This window comes from Marmota marmota, unplaced genomic scaffold (genome assembly GCF_001458135.2).
Source record: "Marmota marmota marmota unplaced genomic scaffold, marMar, whole genome shotgun sequence".
In the NCBI taxonomy this organism is placed as follows: Eukaryota; Metazoa; Chordata; class Mammalia; order Rodentia; family Sciuridae; genus Marmota; species Marmota marmota.
The window spans coordinates 16,632,773-16,648,353 of NW_026000019.1; the positions used below are offsets into that span (position 1 = coordinate 16,632,773).

Genomic DNA, 15,581 nt, shown 5'->3' on the forward strand with positions numbered 1-15,581 from the left:
TGATAGACCCAACCTGATCTTTTCTTAAAATTGGGCATCTCGCCACAAAACCATGAAAAGATAATTTCGGCTTTACTATAAATTACTGCAAATTCTGAACCTGCTTGGAATGCCTGCCTGTGCCTTGAACTCACCCATGCCTGGCTCTCTGACCAGATAGCAGCCCTCTCTGAAACTTAGTGACACCTCATAAATATTGGCCTTCCCTGGCCAGACAACGACCCTCTCTGAGGCTCTAATGGTCCTCATAAATTCTGATGTTGGGGCCAGCAAAAAAAATGTAAACTACCATGTGTGTGATGCTTGTCAGAGTTCTGTTATCTGTAACCCCCCTTTGTGTAACATTCTGGGCTATAAAGCTGGGCTGCAGGAAAGCTGGGGTGCTGTCTTGTTCCCGCCGTTTTGGGAGGGAGAGGCAGCCCGGCCCGTCGAAATAATAAGCTTGTTTTAATTTGATTTTAATTGGAGTCAGTGGTCTTTTCTTGCATCCTGGTCTAACACCAGAAGGGATATAAGAATGTCGCAGAGAGGAAGACTTCAATTCAGGATGACAGGGTCCTTGACATATGTAAAAGAAAAGAATTGTAGTCCATCAGATTTTGAGGCACAGATTTATTTATGAAAGCAAGGACTACACATTTGAGAGATAATATGGCCCATGTGGAGAATCAGAGATGATTTTGGAGTTCTCAGGCTCTTCTTTTAAAGGAAACTTGGTGATGGGTGGGCATGGGGAGGAATGTAGAGATGACATCAGTCTGTCATTACAAGATGGTTTATGGTGGTTTGGCAATTCTCAAGATCCTTAGGTTAACATCTTCTCCATTATATTATCAATAGATCATGTTGAGAAAATACCCAATATATCTGGGAAAGTACCCTATATCATAGGGTTTGCATATCCCTTTATTCAATCTGTTCTAAAAATACATGTACTAGTGAGTTCATTAACAGTGCACAGGGTAATTTTCCTAAGTGTGTGAATTTCTAGTAACTTTCAGATTATTAGTGAAGATACATATATTTCCCAGAAATTTAGAAGTGACAAAACTGGGAGAGAGAACTGTCCTGAGGAATGAAGATATGAGGAACAGGCTTTTAGATTAAAGTTATATTTACCTTCTACTTTCTTTGTCTGCTTTTTACCTAGATATTTTTTCTATCCTACTTCAGAAAGTGTACAATGGCTACGGCCATGAGTGATTATCATAGTGAACAATTTTGTGTTTTAAGAAAGTGATACTAGGCTTCTGATTACCAGTAACATGGAAAATGGGACAAATCAGTGAGAATGTATATAAAATATAATTCATCCTTATCTTATTCAGGAAGATAGAGAAATATCTTTTTTCAAATAATGCAACATAGGAAAGAAGAGGGGAAAGAATGAAATAAATAAAAGAATAAATTAAAAATTAAAATATTATCATAATTAATAAATCCACAAAGATTAATAATCACTATAAATACAAATGGATTTAAAACATGTATTGAAAGAGACAATCATATTAAATTTTAAAGCCATCTACATGCTTTCTATGAAGTACAAAAAATATGAAAAGTAGAAAATAAAGGAAATAATAACTAAAAGAAAACTGGGGTTAGATATTATTAACAGAAAAATTTAAATTTAAGAGACTACTTAACAGCAATAAAAATGATACTACATCATTGTAAAAGGAACAATGCCCACCAGGAAGAAATTATAATGGGAAACTATATATGAATTAAATATTATACCTTTTAAATATGTAAAGCAAAAACAGATAAAAATCACAAAAAGAAAGATTTGAGAAGCTGATAGCACAAGCATATGAAATTTTAGTAAGAAGGGGCTGGGTGTGGAGCTTGGTGGTAAAGCTACTGCCTACCAGCATGCACCAGGACCTGGGTTCAATCCTCAACAACTCAAAAAATATTAATAATAAACTAAAATTTCAGGAAGAATATGTAAAAGACTTGAAAATACAATGCTAATATAGAACAGTACATCTAATATATGGAGTTTATATATTCTTCTTGAAAAGACACAGAATATTGAAAGCAATAAGCATGTGCTAGAACACAAAGGTCTGATTCCAGGGAACTGATTTATACAGACAAATTCTGTGATCATAATACAATTACATTAGAAACTAATAACAAAAGATGAGCATATATGCTACCAAGTTGTATATTATATTTACAGCTTTATATTATATTATATTATATTATATTATATTATATTATAAATAACCCATGAGTTGAAGGAATTAAAATGCAACTCAGTGATACAGGATAAACTAGCCACCCCTCTAAAAAAAGGAAGTGTGGCATAATCAAAACTAATAAGACATAAAAAAAACATGCTACATCATAGAATTGTCCTCTGCAGACATTAAAGTAGTATTATATTTTTTACTATGACCAGAAGGAATAAAAATAAATAAATGATAATTTCAGAAGAATAACAGAATAAACACAAATAAAGTAGGTGTTAATTCTTTATTTAATAGACTAAGGGAAAAGAGACTCACATCAGACATTAACTGGGGAACGGTGTTCAATTAAACATACAAATTCATAGCAAGAACAACCAAGAAAAAAAGAAAAGGAAGAAATACACAAATAATAAAAGCATATATGAAAAGTGGAAGATATAACAGCACAAAATATAGAATTGGTAGAGATTTAAGAATCATAAGCAACTTAATGTCAACAAATTTTAATATTTAGATCTAAGAAATTATTTTAGAAACAATACATTATTGATTAAATTATCAAAATAAATTATAGAAAAATAAACTGAACAGCTATGCCAAGGTACTTTGAAAAAAAAAAAAAAGAAGATGATAACGTCTGATTCTCCTTTAGACTTTCAGAGAAATGAGGAGGAAAGTTATTTAACCCTTTTTGTGAACTTAAATTGATATCCAAATTAGATATATAGGACCAATAGCAAAACAGAAAACATGACCAATCTCATTGTTAACATAGATGCAAAAATCTCGAAATATGAGATGATTGAACTAGTAGTATACTTTAAAAATTATGATGACGATCAGACAGAGTTTACTTTAGGAAGAAAAAAAGATAAAATTTGCTAAACTAGCAGATTGAAAGAGAAAAACACATGATAAATTACATGTGGAGGAAGTATTTGGCCCAGCACAACTGTTCTTGACAGAAGCTCTTTCAGCTCAGAAACAAAACATATTCAGGTTTTTCAGTGTCTACCTGATATCCATCTACAACAAAAAGCGATATAAAGAAATACTGTAGAAATACTTTCATTAAAACCAGTAACAAGAATGCTGTCTATAAAGCAGGGAAAAGCAATTTGCAATTCATAAAAAGCCATTTTCCCCAATATTTAAAGAACCCTCATAAATACAAAAAAAAAAAGAAGTTTGCATCTCAACTAGAACGAACTCTTCATGAGGACACTTTTTTATTCCGAGGACATAAAATGATGCCTGGCATACTGAATACTTATTTCTATTTGCTGAAGGCAGTAGATTGCCAAAATAGCTTTGTTGTTGTAAGGAAAGAGAGTAATGATTTCTTTACATTTTAAAGCTGAAGCCAGAAGCCAAACACCTTTTTGGACACATTGCTTTTGAGTAAAGCTTTTAAACAGTGGAAAGTGGGGGTATGTGCAAAACACAGTAATTTGAACTCACTCCAATCACTTGCATTTGAAAGGAAGCCTTGGAAACATAGTTAAGAATCCAAGAATTCATGGCTGTCCTAACTCCCAGGCCTCTACTAAAAATTTCAGCTTTTAAAGCCCAGTCTGTCACACCTTTTCACTTCTGAGCTCTAAGCATCTAGTTTCCTAAATTACATTTTCTGTCCACCAGGACCTGCAGACCCTGAGGCAATTCCAGCCTCCTTGTACAAAACAAACAAAAAAAAACCTTGGTCAGTCAGAAGAGTATGATGTTCCTTAGTAAAATTTTGCTTAAACTCTCTGTTTCCTCCAGTCCCCTGCACTTTGTCCCATCACCAGCCCTTCCTGAGAACAAAGGGATCTTAGGGTGAAATATTCTCTCATCTACCATCGGAAAGTACCACCCATTCATTCTACTTACTGGTATCTGCTTCTTTCTATCTTTGTTTATTTCTAGCTATAAAAGCAAAAGGTTTTGCTTGACTCTCAAGTCACTTGTAGGCCTACAGCAAAGCATTTTCCTGATTGTGCTGGGTGTGGTGGCACACACCGGTAATCCCAGCAACTCAGGAGGCTGAGGCAGGAGGATTACAAGTTCAAAGTCAGACTCAGAGGACTAGTGAGGCACTTAGCAACTCAGCGAGACCTGTCTCTAAATAAATTTTTGTTTTTTTAAAAGGGCTGGGGATGTGGCTCAGTGGTTAAGCCCCCTGGTTCAATGCTCAGAAAAAAATAAAAAGCATTTTCCTGATTGCGATAGTTTCCTTCCCCTGTTACAACAGTCCCTTGGCCCTGTTGCAATAATCTTTTTCAAACAAGTCTCTCCTTATTAAGTCCAGATTTAACTTTTATTCCACAGTTTCACCAGTGATTTTTCTTGGTATTGTCTACTCTGTGACATCTTGAATTTAAGGGTTCTACATTTTACATTTAACCTTAGGTTAATATTCAGAATAAAATAATGAGACAAATATATGCAGTATTACTTAGCACCTGCAGTTAGAATAAAATAATGAATCCAAGTGAGACCTGAAGAATTTCCCATCTGAGCTCAGTAGAAATTGCTAAACCGTAGTGTCATGAATTAAGTGCATGGATGTTGTTTAAGGCTTATGAATGGTTGTTATGAAGCAATAGATTAATGATACATACATTATTGCATACAGCAGTAGATTCATGACAGAAAAAAATTAACCAATGAATAACATTAATCTGGAGATTACATTTAAGAATTCCCATGATGGAAGAAGGCAAACAAGGACTTCCAAAGCAGATTGTTACTAGGGTTCCTAGTCTGAGGTGACACATAGGATATGAACTAACAAGAACAAAAATACATCTTTTGGTGTATTTTTGAAACTTTAATTGCTATGGAGATGTTTGAGAATGTATTAAATGGTGTCACCCACCAAAAATATGGAATCATGATATTAAGAGGATAGTAATGAGTTCTCTGAGTCATGCATTCATCCTAGACTAAAAAATATCTTCACGATGTTGTACAGAATAGTCAAAATTAAATAAGAATTTGGATTCATCTTTATGACAATTTTTAAAATATGAAAGTATATTAATTCAACATCTATTCAGGAAAAACATATTAACCCTGCTTTTTATATACCTGGTACTTTGCCAAATACTGGGAATAGACTAGAAAAGACATAGTCAAGAATCTGACAGTCTAGTTGAAATATACTGATAACTTACATGCTAACTACAATGACAGAAGAAATTTATTGCCTGTGTAAATATACATTTTGGGGTAGTGCTAATAGCAAGCATGACATGAAGCCCATGAGGCAGGAAACTTCTATAATCAGTATACAGCTTGATATAGCAGCTGATGAATGGTAATACTTGCCCAATTAAATGCCCAACAAGTATTTATAGAATGAATGAATATTATTCCTAAAGGACACATAGACTAAACCACTGAACATTTTTTGAATGAATAATTATTGGATGTTATCTACCAAATTTATCAGTTTATTTAGTAGAAGTGCAATAGTTAATAGGAGAACAACTGATGGATCCAGCCATAGAACAATTTAGTGAGATAAGATAGAGAAACTCTCCTAGAAAAGAAAATGTGAAGAGCACAGGAAAAAGCTAAGAGGCACAGAAGATAGAAATACTAGTGCCAAATCCAACTGATAAAAATCTCAGAAAGAAAAAGGACAAAATATATGATGAAGGAATAAACATTAACTTCTTCAAAATAAAGATGAACACTGCAGATTTAAAAGGCTGATAGAGTAATAAACAGAAGAGATAAGAAAGAATAATCTGATTTTAGATTGAAATACTAAGAGGGTGGGGGAATGACACAAATGTAAGCAAGCCTTCTCCTACCCTACTCCAGAGCCTGTGATTATACTCACTATAACCTAAGCATTGTAGTATACTAATATTATAAGATTATGAAAATGAGCAAAGTGCAATGCAAAATTTTAAGATGCATGCATATATAATCCTAGCAACTAGGGGGACTAAGGCAGGAGGAATGCAACTTCAAGGTCAACCTCAGGAACTCAGCAAGACCCTGTCACAAAATTAAAAACTGAAAGAGCTAGGGATGTATCTCAGTAGTAAAACTCCCCTGGTCTAAATCCCCAGTTCCAGGGGGAAAAAAAGCTCAAAAATAATAGCTATTATCTGAAACTTTGATTTGTCTTGGCTATATTTTTTGCATGGTGTGAAGTAGGGATTTAACTTATTCTTCTAAATGGACAATTGCTCCTTATTTATTGACTAATGACAGTACAGTCTCTTATGTCTAATACTTCTTATTCCTTTTACTTTTTCAGTTCTTGCTAGGAATTTGAAAAGCATGTTGAAATTTTTGTGAATCAGAATTTCATACACTAGTTGCTGCAACCCACAAACCTTCACATTTCAGATATTTTGTGTGAGCTTTGGGATGCTTTCTCCAGCCTCAAGTAGTGTCCTCACAGGAAAGTACCATTCAGCACTCAGTTACTAGTTGAAGGCTTGAGAAAGAAGCCTTTCAGATGTCATGAGCTCTTTGTACAGCTTTTTCCTTTCTTGGATACCTCCGTGAAAACGCTAGCCACCAGATTCCCAGTCACTTCTCAGACTCCCACATCTTTCTCCTTATCTGAGAGCAAGCAGCTAGCACTGCCTAAGTACCTACTCCCTTTCTTCTGGAGTAAGTGGAGGCAATTATAGGCCTTACCTCATTTCTGGACCTCCAAAACTATGAGTTAAAATGAACTTTTCTTCTTTAAGTTGTTCTTGTTTTTTGTTTGTTTGTTTTTTGATCAGAGCCAAAAAAGCTGACTAGCTCACTGAAGCAAGCAGATAAGTGGTGGACTCTCACAAATGACAAAGATTTCATTCAAGTGGTGATATTCTCTATGGCATTTAATTATGTAGTGAAGGTTAAATTTCCATCTTTCTTCTTTTTTCCCCTTACCTTATGTCCATCACGTGAGTTCAGAATTATCTCAGGATTTATTTGGCCCATGTCTTTCCATAGCCTCACCCATGTTAGAAACCTACTTATCCTTATCCAGATAATGCCTTTTTTTTTTTTTTTTTTTTTTTTGCTTTTGCAGTACTGGGGATTAAGCTAAACAGCACCCATGATTCACTTGCTTTTGAGAGCTCTTCTTATTTTTTAGCTTAGGCGCAAATACTATTACTAATAGCCTTCTAATACACAGCTGAATGGGGAAGAACTTAACTAGACCAAAGGTTCCAAAGTCACATAATTATAATTAATGGTAGAGGGTTTTATCACATTTGGGGTTTTATTGGGGAAAAAGTCTTTTTGCTTTGCAATAAATCAATACATTTTGGACTATGATCTCTTCTACTCTGAGTTGTTCATTAGTATACTATCTGTGACATACACACATATATTATATATATATATTTATACATATATACATATACACATACATGTATGCACATATGTATATTTACTTTTCTTGATCACTGTTGGTCTCCTCTGGTTTATGCTGCTGTTACTCTTTTAAAAGATATTATTCCTTTAATTTTCAGAAGGAAAGAGGTAAACATGCAATCCTGAACCAGAAATTGCAATGAGTTTTTTCATTTTAGCATGAATTCTATTTTTGTGTTGATGTACAGAGTAGAATGAAAGGAATAAATTATATGCTGGGTCAATGAACAAGAGTTTCAAAGTTCCTCAGACTTTTGACTCATTACTTGGGTGAAAGAATCTCTTATAATATAAAAATACATTAAATATTATAAAAATGAGAATAATATCTCCATCAAAAAAGTAGGACATAATTTTTGCATGATATACAAAGAAATAATCATGATTTCCAGAAATGAATATCTAAATTAGCTAGCAATATAAATCTGTATTGCTGTTATTACTCAATGTTTAATAAATGTAATGTGTAGAGTGTAGTTGCTCAAACTTAGCATCTGAAGGGTGAGATGACTCGTGAGAAAAGGAACACATTTTTTCTTTTAGTATATTTGGCTTTCCATATCCATAGATTCAACAAACCAGGGATTCAAATTATTAAAAAAATTGTCTACATGAACATGCACAGAATTTTTTTCTTGTCATTATTACTTAAGTCATATAGCATAAAAACTATTTATACAGCATTTACATTTTTTAAGTATTAAAAGTAATCTATAGATGACAAAGTATACAGGAGGATATGCATAGGTCCTATGCAAATACTGTGCCATTTTATATAGGGGACTTGAGCATGTGTGGATTTTGGTACTTTTAGAGGATCCTAGAACCAATCATTCCACTGACACTGAGGGATGGCTATCTCTTCAGAGACCACTCAAAGGGATGAAAAAGGTTATTATTCTACTGCATGGGTAAGCCAAAGAGTACTTCATATTACCTAGTCAATGAGTATTCATCAAGCAATATATATTCTGCACTGCACATGATAGAAAGACTAAATGCCACCCCTAGCAATACTCATGCCCAAATTCCTGGAACTCAATATATGAATGTTATATGTCAAAGAGACTTTGTATATGGAATTTTCTGGCTTCAAGACCAGGAGATTATCCTGGATTATGTGAGTGTGCCTGGTGTAATCATATAGGCTCTTAAAAATTGAGAAAAAGGCAAAAGTTAGAGAGATGTGGTGTATGACTGGCTTCCCCACTGTTGTTGCCAATGAAGGGGGGCAGGGAGACAAGGAATGATAGAATGTCTCTTAGCTGTCAGTGGGTAAGAAAATAGACACTTTAATCCTACAATCATAGGGAACTCAAATCCAATACTCTGAATGAATCTTGAGGCAGATTATCCCCTAGAACGTATAGAGTAATACAGCCTTGCTACCCTCTGATTTCAGTCATATGAGACTCTGACAGAGAAACCAGCAAAGGCTAAACTCTGTTGTTTTAAGATATTAAATCTGTGATAATTTGTTATGCCAACAGTAGAAAAATAACATGTTGTAATTGGTACTGCAGTAGATGGCAACACTTCATTAGATCTTCCGTATAGAATTCAACTTGTACTTTCATCACAAGTATTACCCACATCTAGTTATATCTTGGTACAAACCAAGTGTTTGAGAGTCATATAGTATGATATCACAAAGGAAAACTGGTATATTATTTGTAACTTTGCTTCAATTGATTCAAAATTAGGATACACACCTGTATCAGTTGAAAAGAGAAGAGTCAGATTCAGCAATCCTCAGCCACTGTACAGAAGGTGGAGTGCCAAGATGTTAACCACCAGCTTTATTGCTCTGACCTAATTTTTTTCAAACTGAAAATGAGATAATATCAGTTTCTATTATCTCACTACAAATTAGTTAGTGCAAATGCTGTTGAACTGGTTTAATGAGAGATGCTCAGGCTCTGTATGGGAGAACTGATGATTTGGGAAAGAAATACTTGTATCTGAATAAAGCAAATTAAGAATATAAGAATTACATGAATCAGAAAATAGAAGGAAAAATATCATCAGAAGAATGATTGTTTTAGATGACATTACCTTCAAAGTTTAACTATTGAAACTATTTCTCTTTTAAGCTGACATAAATCTAACTACCATTGTTATGTTCAAATTTTTTCCATTTTTCATCCTAGGTCTTTTTTTTAAAATCCAGTTTCACAATTTAGTGCTACTTTAGCAGCCCCAATTTTTACATAACTCAATGATATAAGCCTTTTTTTTTCAATCTTTTTTCCCCAAGGACGTGGGCATGAGTCCAGGGGCACTGGGTTGGAAGGCAATCTGTGTAGGCCTCAACATACTCAAACTCATTCTCTCTGATAACCATGCCTATCCTTAAACAAATCTGTACATCATCTCTCTCTACCACCAGGTGGGTTTCCTACCATCAAACTTACAAATTGCTCATGTAAAGAAACAATCTTGGGCTGGGATTGTGGCTCAGAGGTAGGGCAATCGCCTAGCATGTCTGAGGCACTGGGTTTGATCCTCAGCACCATATAAATATAAAATAAAGACATTGTTTCCACCTATAACTAAAAAAAAAAAACAATCTTTTTGACATGACTAAACATGAACACACCAATAAAGTACAAATAGTATAAGATTTATGCTGGGAACTAGAGTTAGTTTATAATGAACACTTCCTTTTCCACACAGCACTGACCCTAGGCTTCATCATTTCATTTTGTTGTCTCTTCTTGACTATTTTATATTAAGCCCAAAATACACAGTATAAAGATTAACTTCAGAAGTGATATAGAGACTAGTGGAACTATTACAGTGGGATTTCCTAGAAACTTCACCTAAATTCTCAGGGGTCTAGGTAGAAAAATATCTCTTATGATTTAGGAAGGTTTCTTAATGCAAATTACAATCAATAACATACCGTTTTAAACATTTCTTGATTCTTGTTCTAGAGTTTTTTCCAGATCACTCAGGTTACATTCTGTCCAAAGGTGGTTGAACCCATGGAACAAAAGACCAACGATGTCATTTGCCTCTGTCTTAATGTGAGGTGATTTTTTTTTTCTCTTCCTTTGATACCACGTCATGATAGCACCTTTTGGTTTATAATCTTTAAGTGGATCCAAACCTTCTTACATGTTCATAAAATATGTACATGTTCACTGTATAGAAAACAAGAAAATGTTTTTTCAGTTAATGTTGACTTTTCCTAATCTGGGATTTTTTTTACAGCTGACTAGCTCTATTAAGTAACTTGTGCTCACATTCATACAGCTCTGCCTATTATCCTTTATTGCTACAATACTTCTGATTAGTTTCAGCTATATTTTGCAACTGCCTTGACTAAAATTGCTAGCAGCAACATGCAAAGTAAGTAAAAAGGAAAATTAATTTTTAAAAATATGGTGAGTGGGCTGGGGATGTGGCTCAAGTGGTAGCGTGCTTGCCTGGCATGCGTGTGGCCCAGGTTTGATCCTCAGCACCACATACAAACAAGATGTTGTGTCCGCCGAAAACTAAAAAATAAATATTGAAATTCTCTCTCTCTCTCTCTTTTAAAAAAAATATAGTGACTGATTTATTAGAGTACTAGTGTTATTTATCTTCTCTAAAAATGCTTGTAATTTTATAAAAAGCGAAATGATGAAACTATACAGTGAAAACAGTAGGACAGACATTTTTGAAAAAGGGTTTGTCTTCAAATAATAAGCTTACAATATTATAGTTTTCTATAGTCTGTTTTAATTTTTTTTACTTTTTTGGGGGGGTGGGTACTGGGGATTGAACTGAAGGGCACTCAACCGCTGAGCTAGATCTCCAGCCCTATTTTGCTTTAGCGTCAGGGTCTCACTGAGTTGCTTAGTACCCAGACATTGCTGAGGCTGGTTTTGAACTTGTGATTCCCCTGCCTCAGCCTCCAGAGCTGCTGGGATTACAGGCATGTACCACTGTGCCCAGCTACATGTTTTTAAATGAGTAAATTGGAGCTTTTCGTTTTATGAATATATTATGGATTATTTTCTGCCAGATGCATTATTTTACCATTGGATTCACAAAAACATCTCTATTTTGTTCATTTACACACAAAAAATAATGTTTTCTCATTTTTTTTTCAGTTTAGCTTTTTAACACCAAGTTTAGTTTATTTCACATCACTAATTTGTTTCAATATAGCAACCACATTAAATTAAAAAACAAAACAGAAAGCAATTGTTTGAGATTTGGTTGGACAGCAGAGCAACCTGGGTAAACAGGCAGCAAACCCTCCAGGTGAGTCAGGCAGATAAGCTTTTTAAGCTTATCCTTTTGGATGACTGTTTACCAAAGGGTAGGACCAACTGAAGATGGAAACCAGCAGACTTATCTCCCAAAAATATTATAAATATATACCTTTCTATATTATTTATATGTATATATTATATGTGACACTTGAGAAATATACCCAGGAAGTTCCATCCTCTTGGTAACTCCATTTCAATCTTAACTCCTTCACTAGTAGACCATGTTTTCATTGATCATTTTTGTGGTTCATAGGATTAGTATATTTAATAACATGATGTAATTTTTTTAACTATTTGGGCTTAAGTTTTATCTTATATTTACTCTCATTTTTAAAATATTCTTTTTTTCTATTTGCATGTCTCCTAAGTTGTCTGACTTCCTTTTCTTCTTCTTCTTCTTTTTTTTTTTTGGTGTGTGCATGTTTTGCCACGCTTCCTCTTTTTTTCTTCTGCTTTCCCAATAGATGTTGCCAGTAGAAACTAATAAGGACTGTGTACTTTCACACAGTCTTTACATGTTTATCTGCTACAAAGGGAAATTCTATTGCATCATATTCCATCAGCTTCAGTTTACCAATTAAGACTGCACTGAAGACAGATCCCAAAGAGGTAATACCAAGAACTGATGAATTGTTCCTAAGAGACTTCTCTGTTTGGGCCCTATTTGTCTCCTGAAGAGGCTATTCGGAAGGAATAGACTATTTCACACATTTAATTTACATTCCCTGCATTATCAATCAGTGTTTTCAAAGGGTTAGTTATCTGCATCAGATCCACCTGGGTGCTGGTAAAAATGCATATTACTGAGCCATACCCCAGGTCCAAAGAGTCAGAATTTCTGGAGGTGAAGCTCATGAATATTCAGTTTTTAACAAACTTTCTAGATGTTCCTTCTCTGGAACAATGTTTGAGAATCGTGGGTATAGCAAAATGTTCATGGTTTAGTTTGAGTGTGTCCCCCAAACTTCCTGTGTTAAAAGTTTGTTTCCTAGTGTGGTGGTATTGAAGTGGAGCAGTCTAGCAGAAGGTAACTAAATTATGGGGGTCCTGGCTGGAAAGCGATTATGCTGGTCTTAAAAAGTGAGAACAAGCTGTTCTCTCAAGAGCATGTTGGCCCCTGCTTGGCCCCTTCTGCACAGGGCTATTTTCCTTTCTGCTTCTCCAGTATTTTGAGATCAGGTCAGTGAGGTCCTTATCAGGGGCCAAAATATAAATATAGCTATCCAATTTTGGACTTTCCAGCCCTTATAATAGTGAGTAAAATAAACCTCTTTTGTTTATGTTATGGGTACCCTCAGGTATTTTGTCATAGCAACACAAAATGGACTAATATAGCTCATTGGTCCTTAAAAACACTTGATGATTGATACACTATCTCCTTATTATATTCCAAATATTTCTCTCATATATTGAATATTCTCCTGGGACAGAGCTTTGTGTTATCAATCTCTATCTGGATATGCTTACTTGAATGTTTTTTTTCATCCCACACTCACTCAAGATATCCCAAATTAAACCATCCACCAGATGTCTCCAACTCTGTTGTCATGTGGTTGTTATCCAGGGGTTATCTTTGTTTTCCATCATTTTGATATAATACATTGGCTATTATGTAGAGCACTAAAGAAGACAATTATAAAAAAAGGCAGAACTGGTTAATGACCTCTAGGGTCTAAAAGATTCTTTTACAGGGAGTAATTTAATTCTATTGTTCTTTACTTGTTTTCTCAGAATAGTCCCTAACTTACCTTGTTATCACCTTAATCTATAATCTTCACACTTACGCATAAATGGATATAATTTTTCCTAATTAGACTCTTTGCTCCCTAATCTCCCACATCTTCTGAAACTTAATCTAATAAAGACTTTTTATCTCACTTACTGCCTGTTCCCAATTGTTTAGACTACCTTACAAACTAGATTCAAGGCTCTTTACCATCTAGCTCCCGAATACATTTCTCTGGAATAAACTTCTACCTCTACCAAACAGATATGTGAACTCGATGTAAGCATTTTATTTTCTGGGCTCATGATGTTAATTGACCAAATTATATTTTTTTCTTAAGGCCTGATTCCTTCTCCCACCAACTTGGCTGGCCCTCAGAACTTGCTTTTTCCAGCTCCTCTGGCGATTCTATGCCTTTTGTAATAAAAAATAAGCATGTGCTCCTTGGTATTATCTTTTATTTTTCTAATTCCCCAGTTACCCTGTTAGCTTCTTGAATGTAGGAACAATATTTTGTTAACTTCTTTCTCTTCTTTGTCTAGTCCAGACTTATGTCTAGTAAGTGTTCAAAATACTGAGCAAATTTATTTATCTATGCATTCCTACATCAAATAATTATTGAATGCCCAATGAGAACAAGTATGTTCCTTGCTTTCATGGGGCATACATTTTAGTTGGAAAGACATTAATGAGATAAAAAATAAGATGATCAATAGCTCTATTCTTTTTTTGAGTAAACTGTTTAAGTACCTGTCATAAGCCAGGCATTGTGTTCAATACAAAGCTGAGGCTGATAGGTTTGGGAGGAGAATCATATATAAAACACTAAACTACAATGTTATACATGGGAACAAAGTACCCTAGAGCAGAAGAACGAGTACAACTATCTCTGCCAAGGAAAGTCTGCCCACTTTCGTTTGGATCTTGAAAGTGAATTTATACGAGGTTCAATAATGCAATATTTTTATACGAAGGATCATTCTCAGAAACCTGATAGCTGATTCCTATGTCATTATTCTGAGCAGAAATCTGAGCTAGGTCCGAGAATCTGGAGATATGAGTAGGCTAAAGCACAGAGGAGGGTGACAGTGTCAGAATGGTTTGCTGTCAGGTTAACGGCCAGGTGCAGGCTAAAGGGCCTTCCGCCTGGTGTCTCCCTGGCTCTGCCGCCTTTCGCGGAGTTGTTATTCCTAATTCCTCTTACAAGTTCCAGCACTCAGGACAGAATTAAATCTGGGATTTCCTGTGGGAATCACAGAAAGATAAAGTTGGAAAGAAAAGGAAACAGAGAATCATTCACTTCGGTTGTTTCAAATTTACGTCCCCCAGAATCTTAGGGGTTCGCAAAGTAGCAAGTGAAAATCTGCCATCAGTTTTTAACACTCAAAGGAAATCTACCAGAAGCGGTGCATTTCCTGGTGGTATTAACTGAGGTGACCTGGTTCTGTTAGAATCACAACAGACCCACACTGAGCCGGGTTCTGACTGAGCTACCTTAACGCCTTTCACTGACTACATCTCGGTTTGCTGCCCGTGACGCCGCGGAATCGCCCAGGACCAGCAGGGCCGGGAGCAGGCGATTCTGTCCAACGCTCTTATAACTGCTCCGGGATTGTGGCTTCGCCCGTGTGTCCCCGGCCCACAGCTCTTCCCTTTCATGATGTGGAAGCTCCTGTCGTGCCCTGCCCACAAGACACACCGCCCGCGTCCCGGGAGACCGCGTTCTCCACAGCTCCCGGGCGCGTTCAGGAACGCGGCGCGCTCGCTCTCGCGCATGCGTGACACGGCGACTCCGCGTTCCCCCGGCGGACACCCGGGGAAACCTCGAGCGTCGGCGCCCAAGGTGCGCGTGCGCAGTCGCCTCAGGAGCCCCTTCCCGATCCTCCCAACCAACCCCTACCCTGCCATCCACCCCGCTCTCTTCTCTTTTGCCCCATTAAATCGGCCGGCCCTCCTGCACGTCACGGGCGAAAAGAGGTCCCAACAGGGGGTCTCCAGCCGACGCAGCCG

The 15,581-nt window shown here is 36.0% G+C and overlaps 1 pseudogene; it reads right to left on the reverse strand.

Moving 5' to 3' along the window:
- LOC125618749 overlaps nucleotides 1–15,581 on the reverse strand; it is a 69,900-nt pseudogene that overhangs the window by 53,670 nt on the left and 649 nt on the right.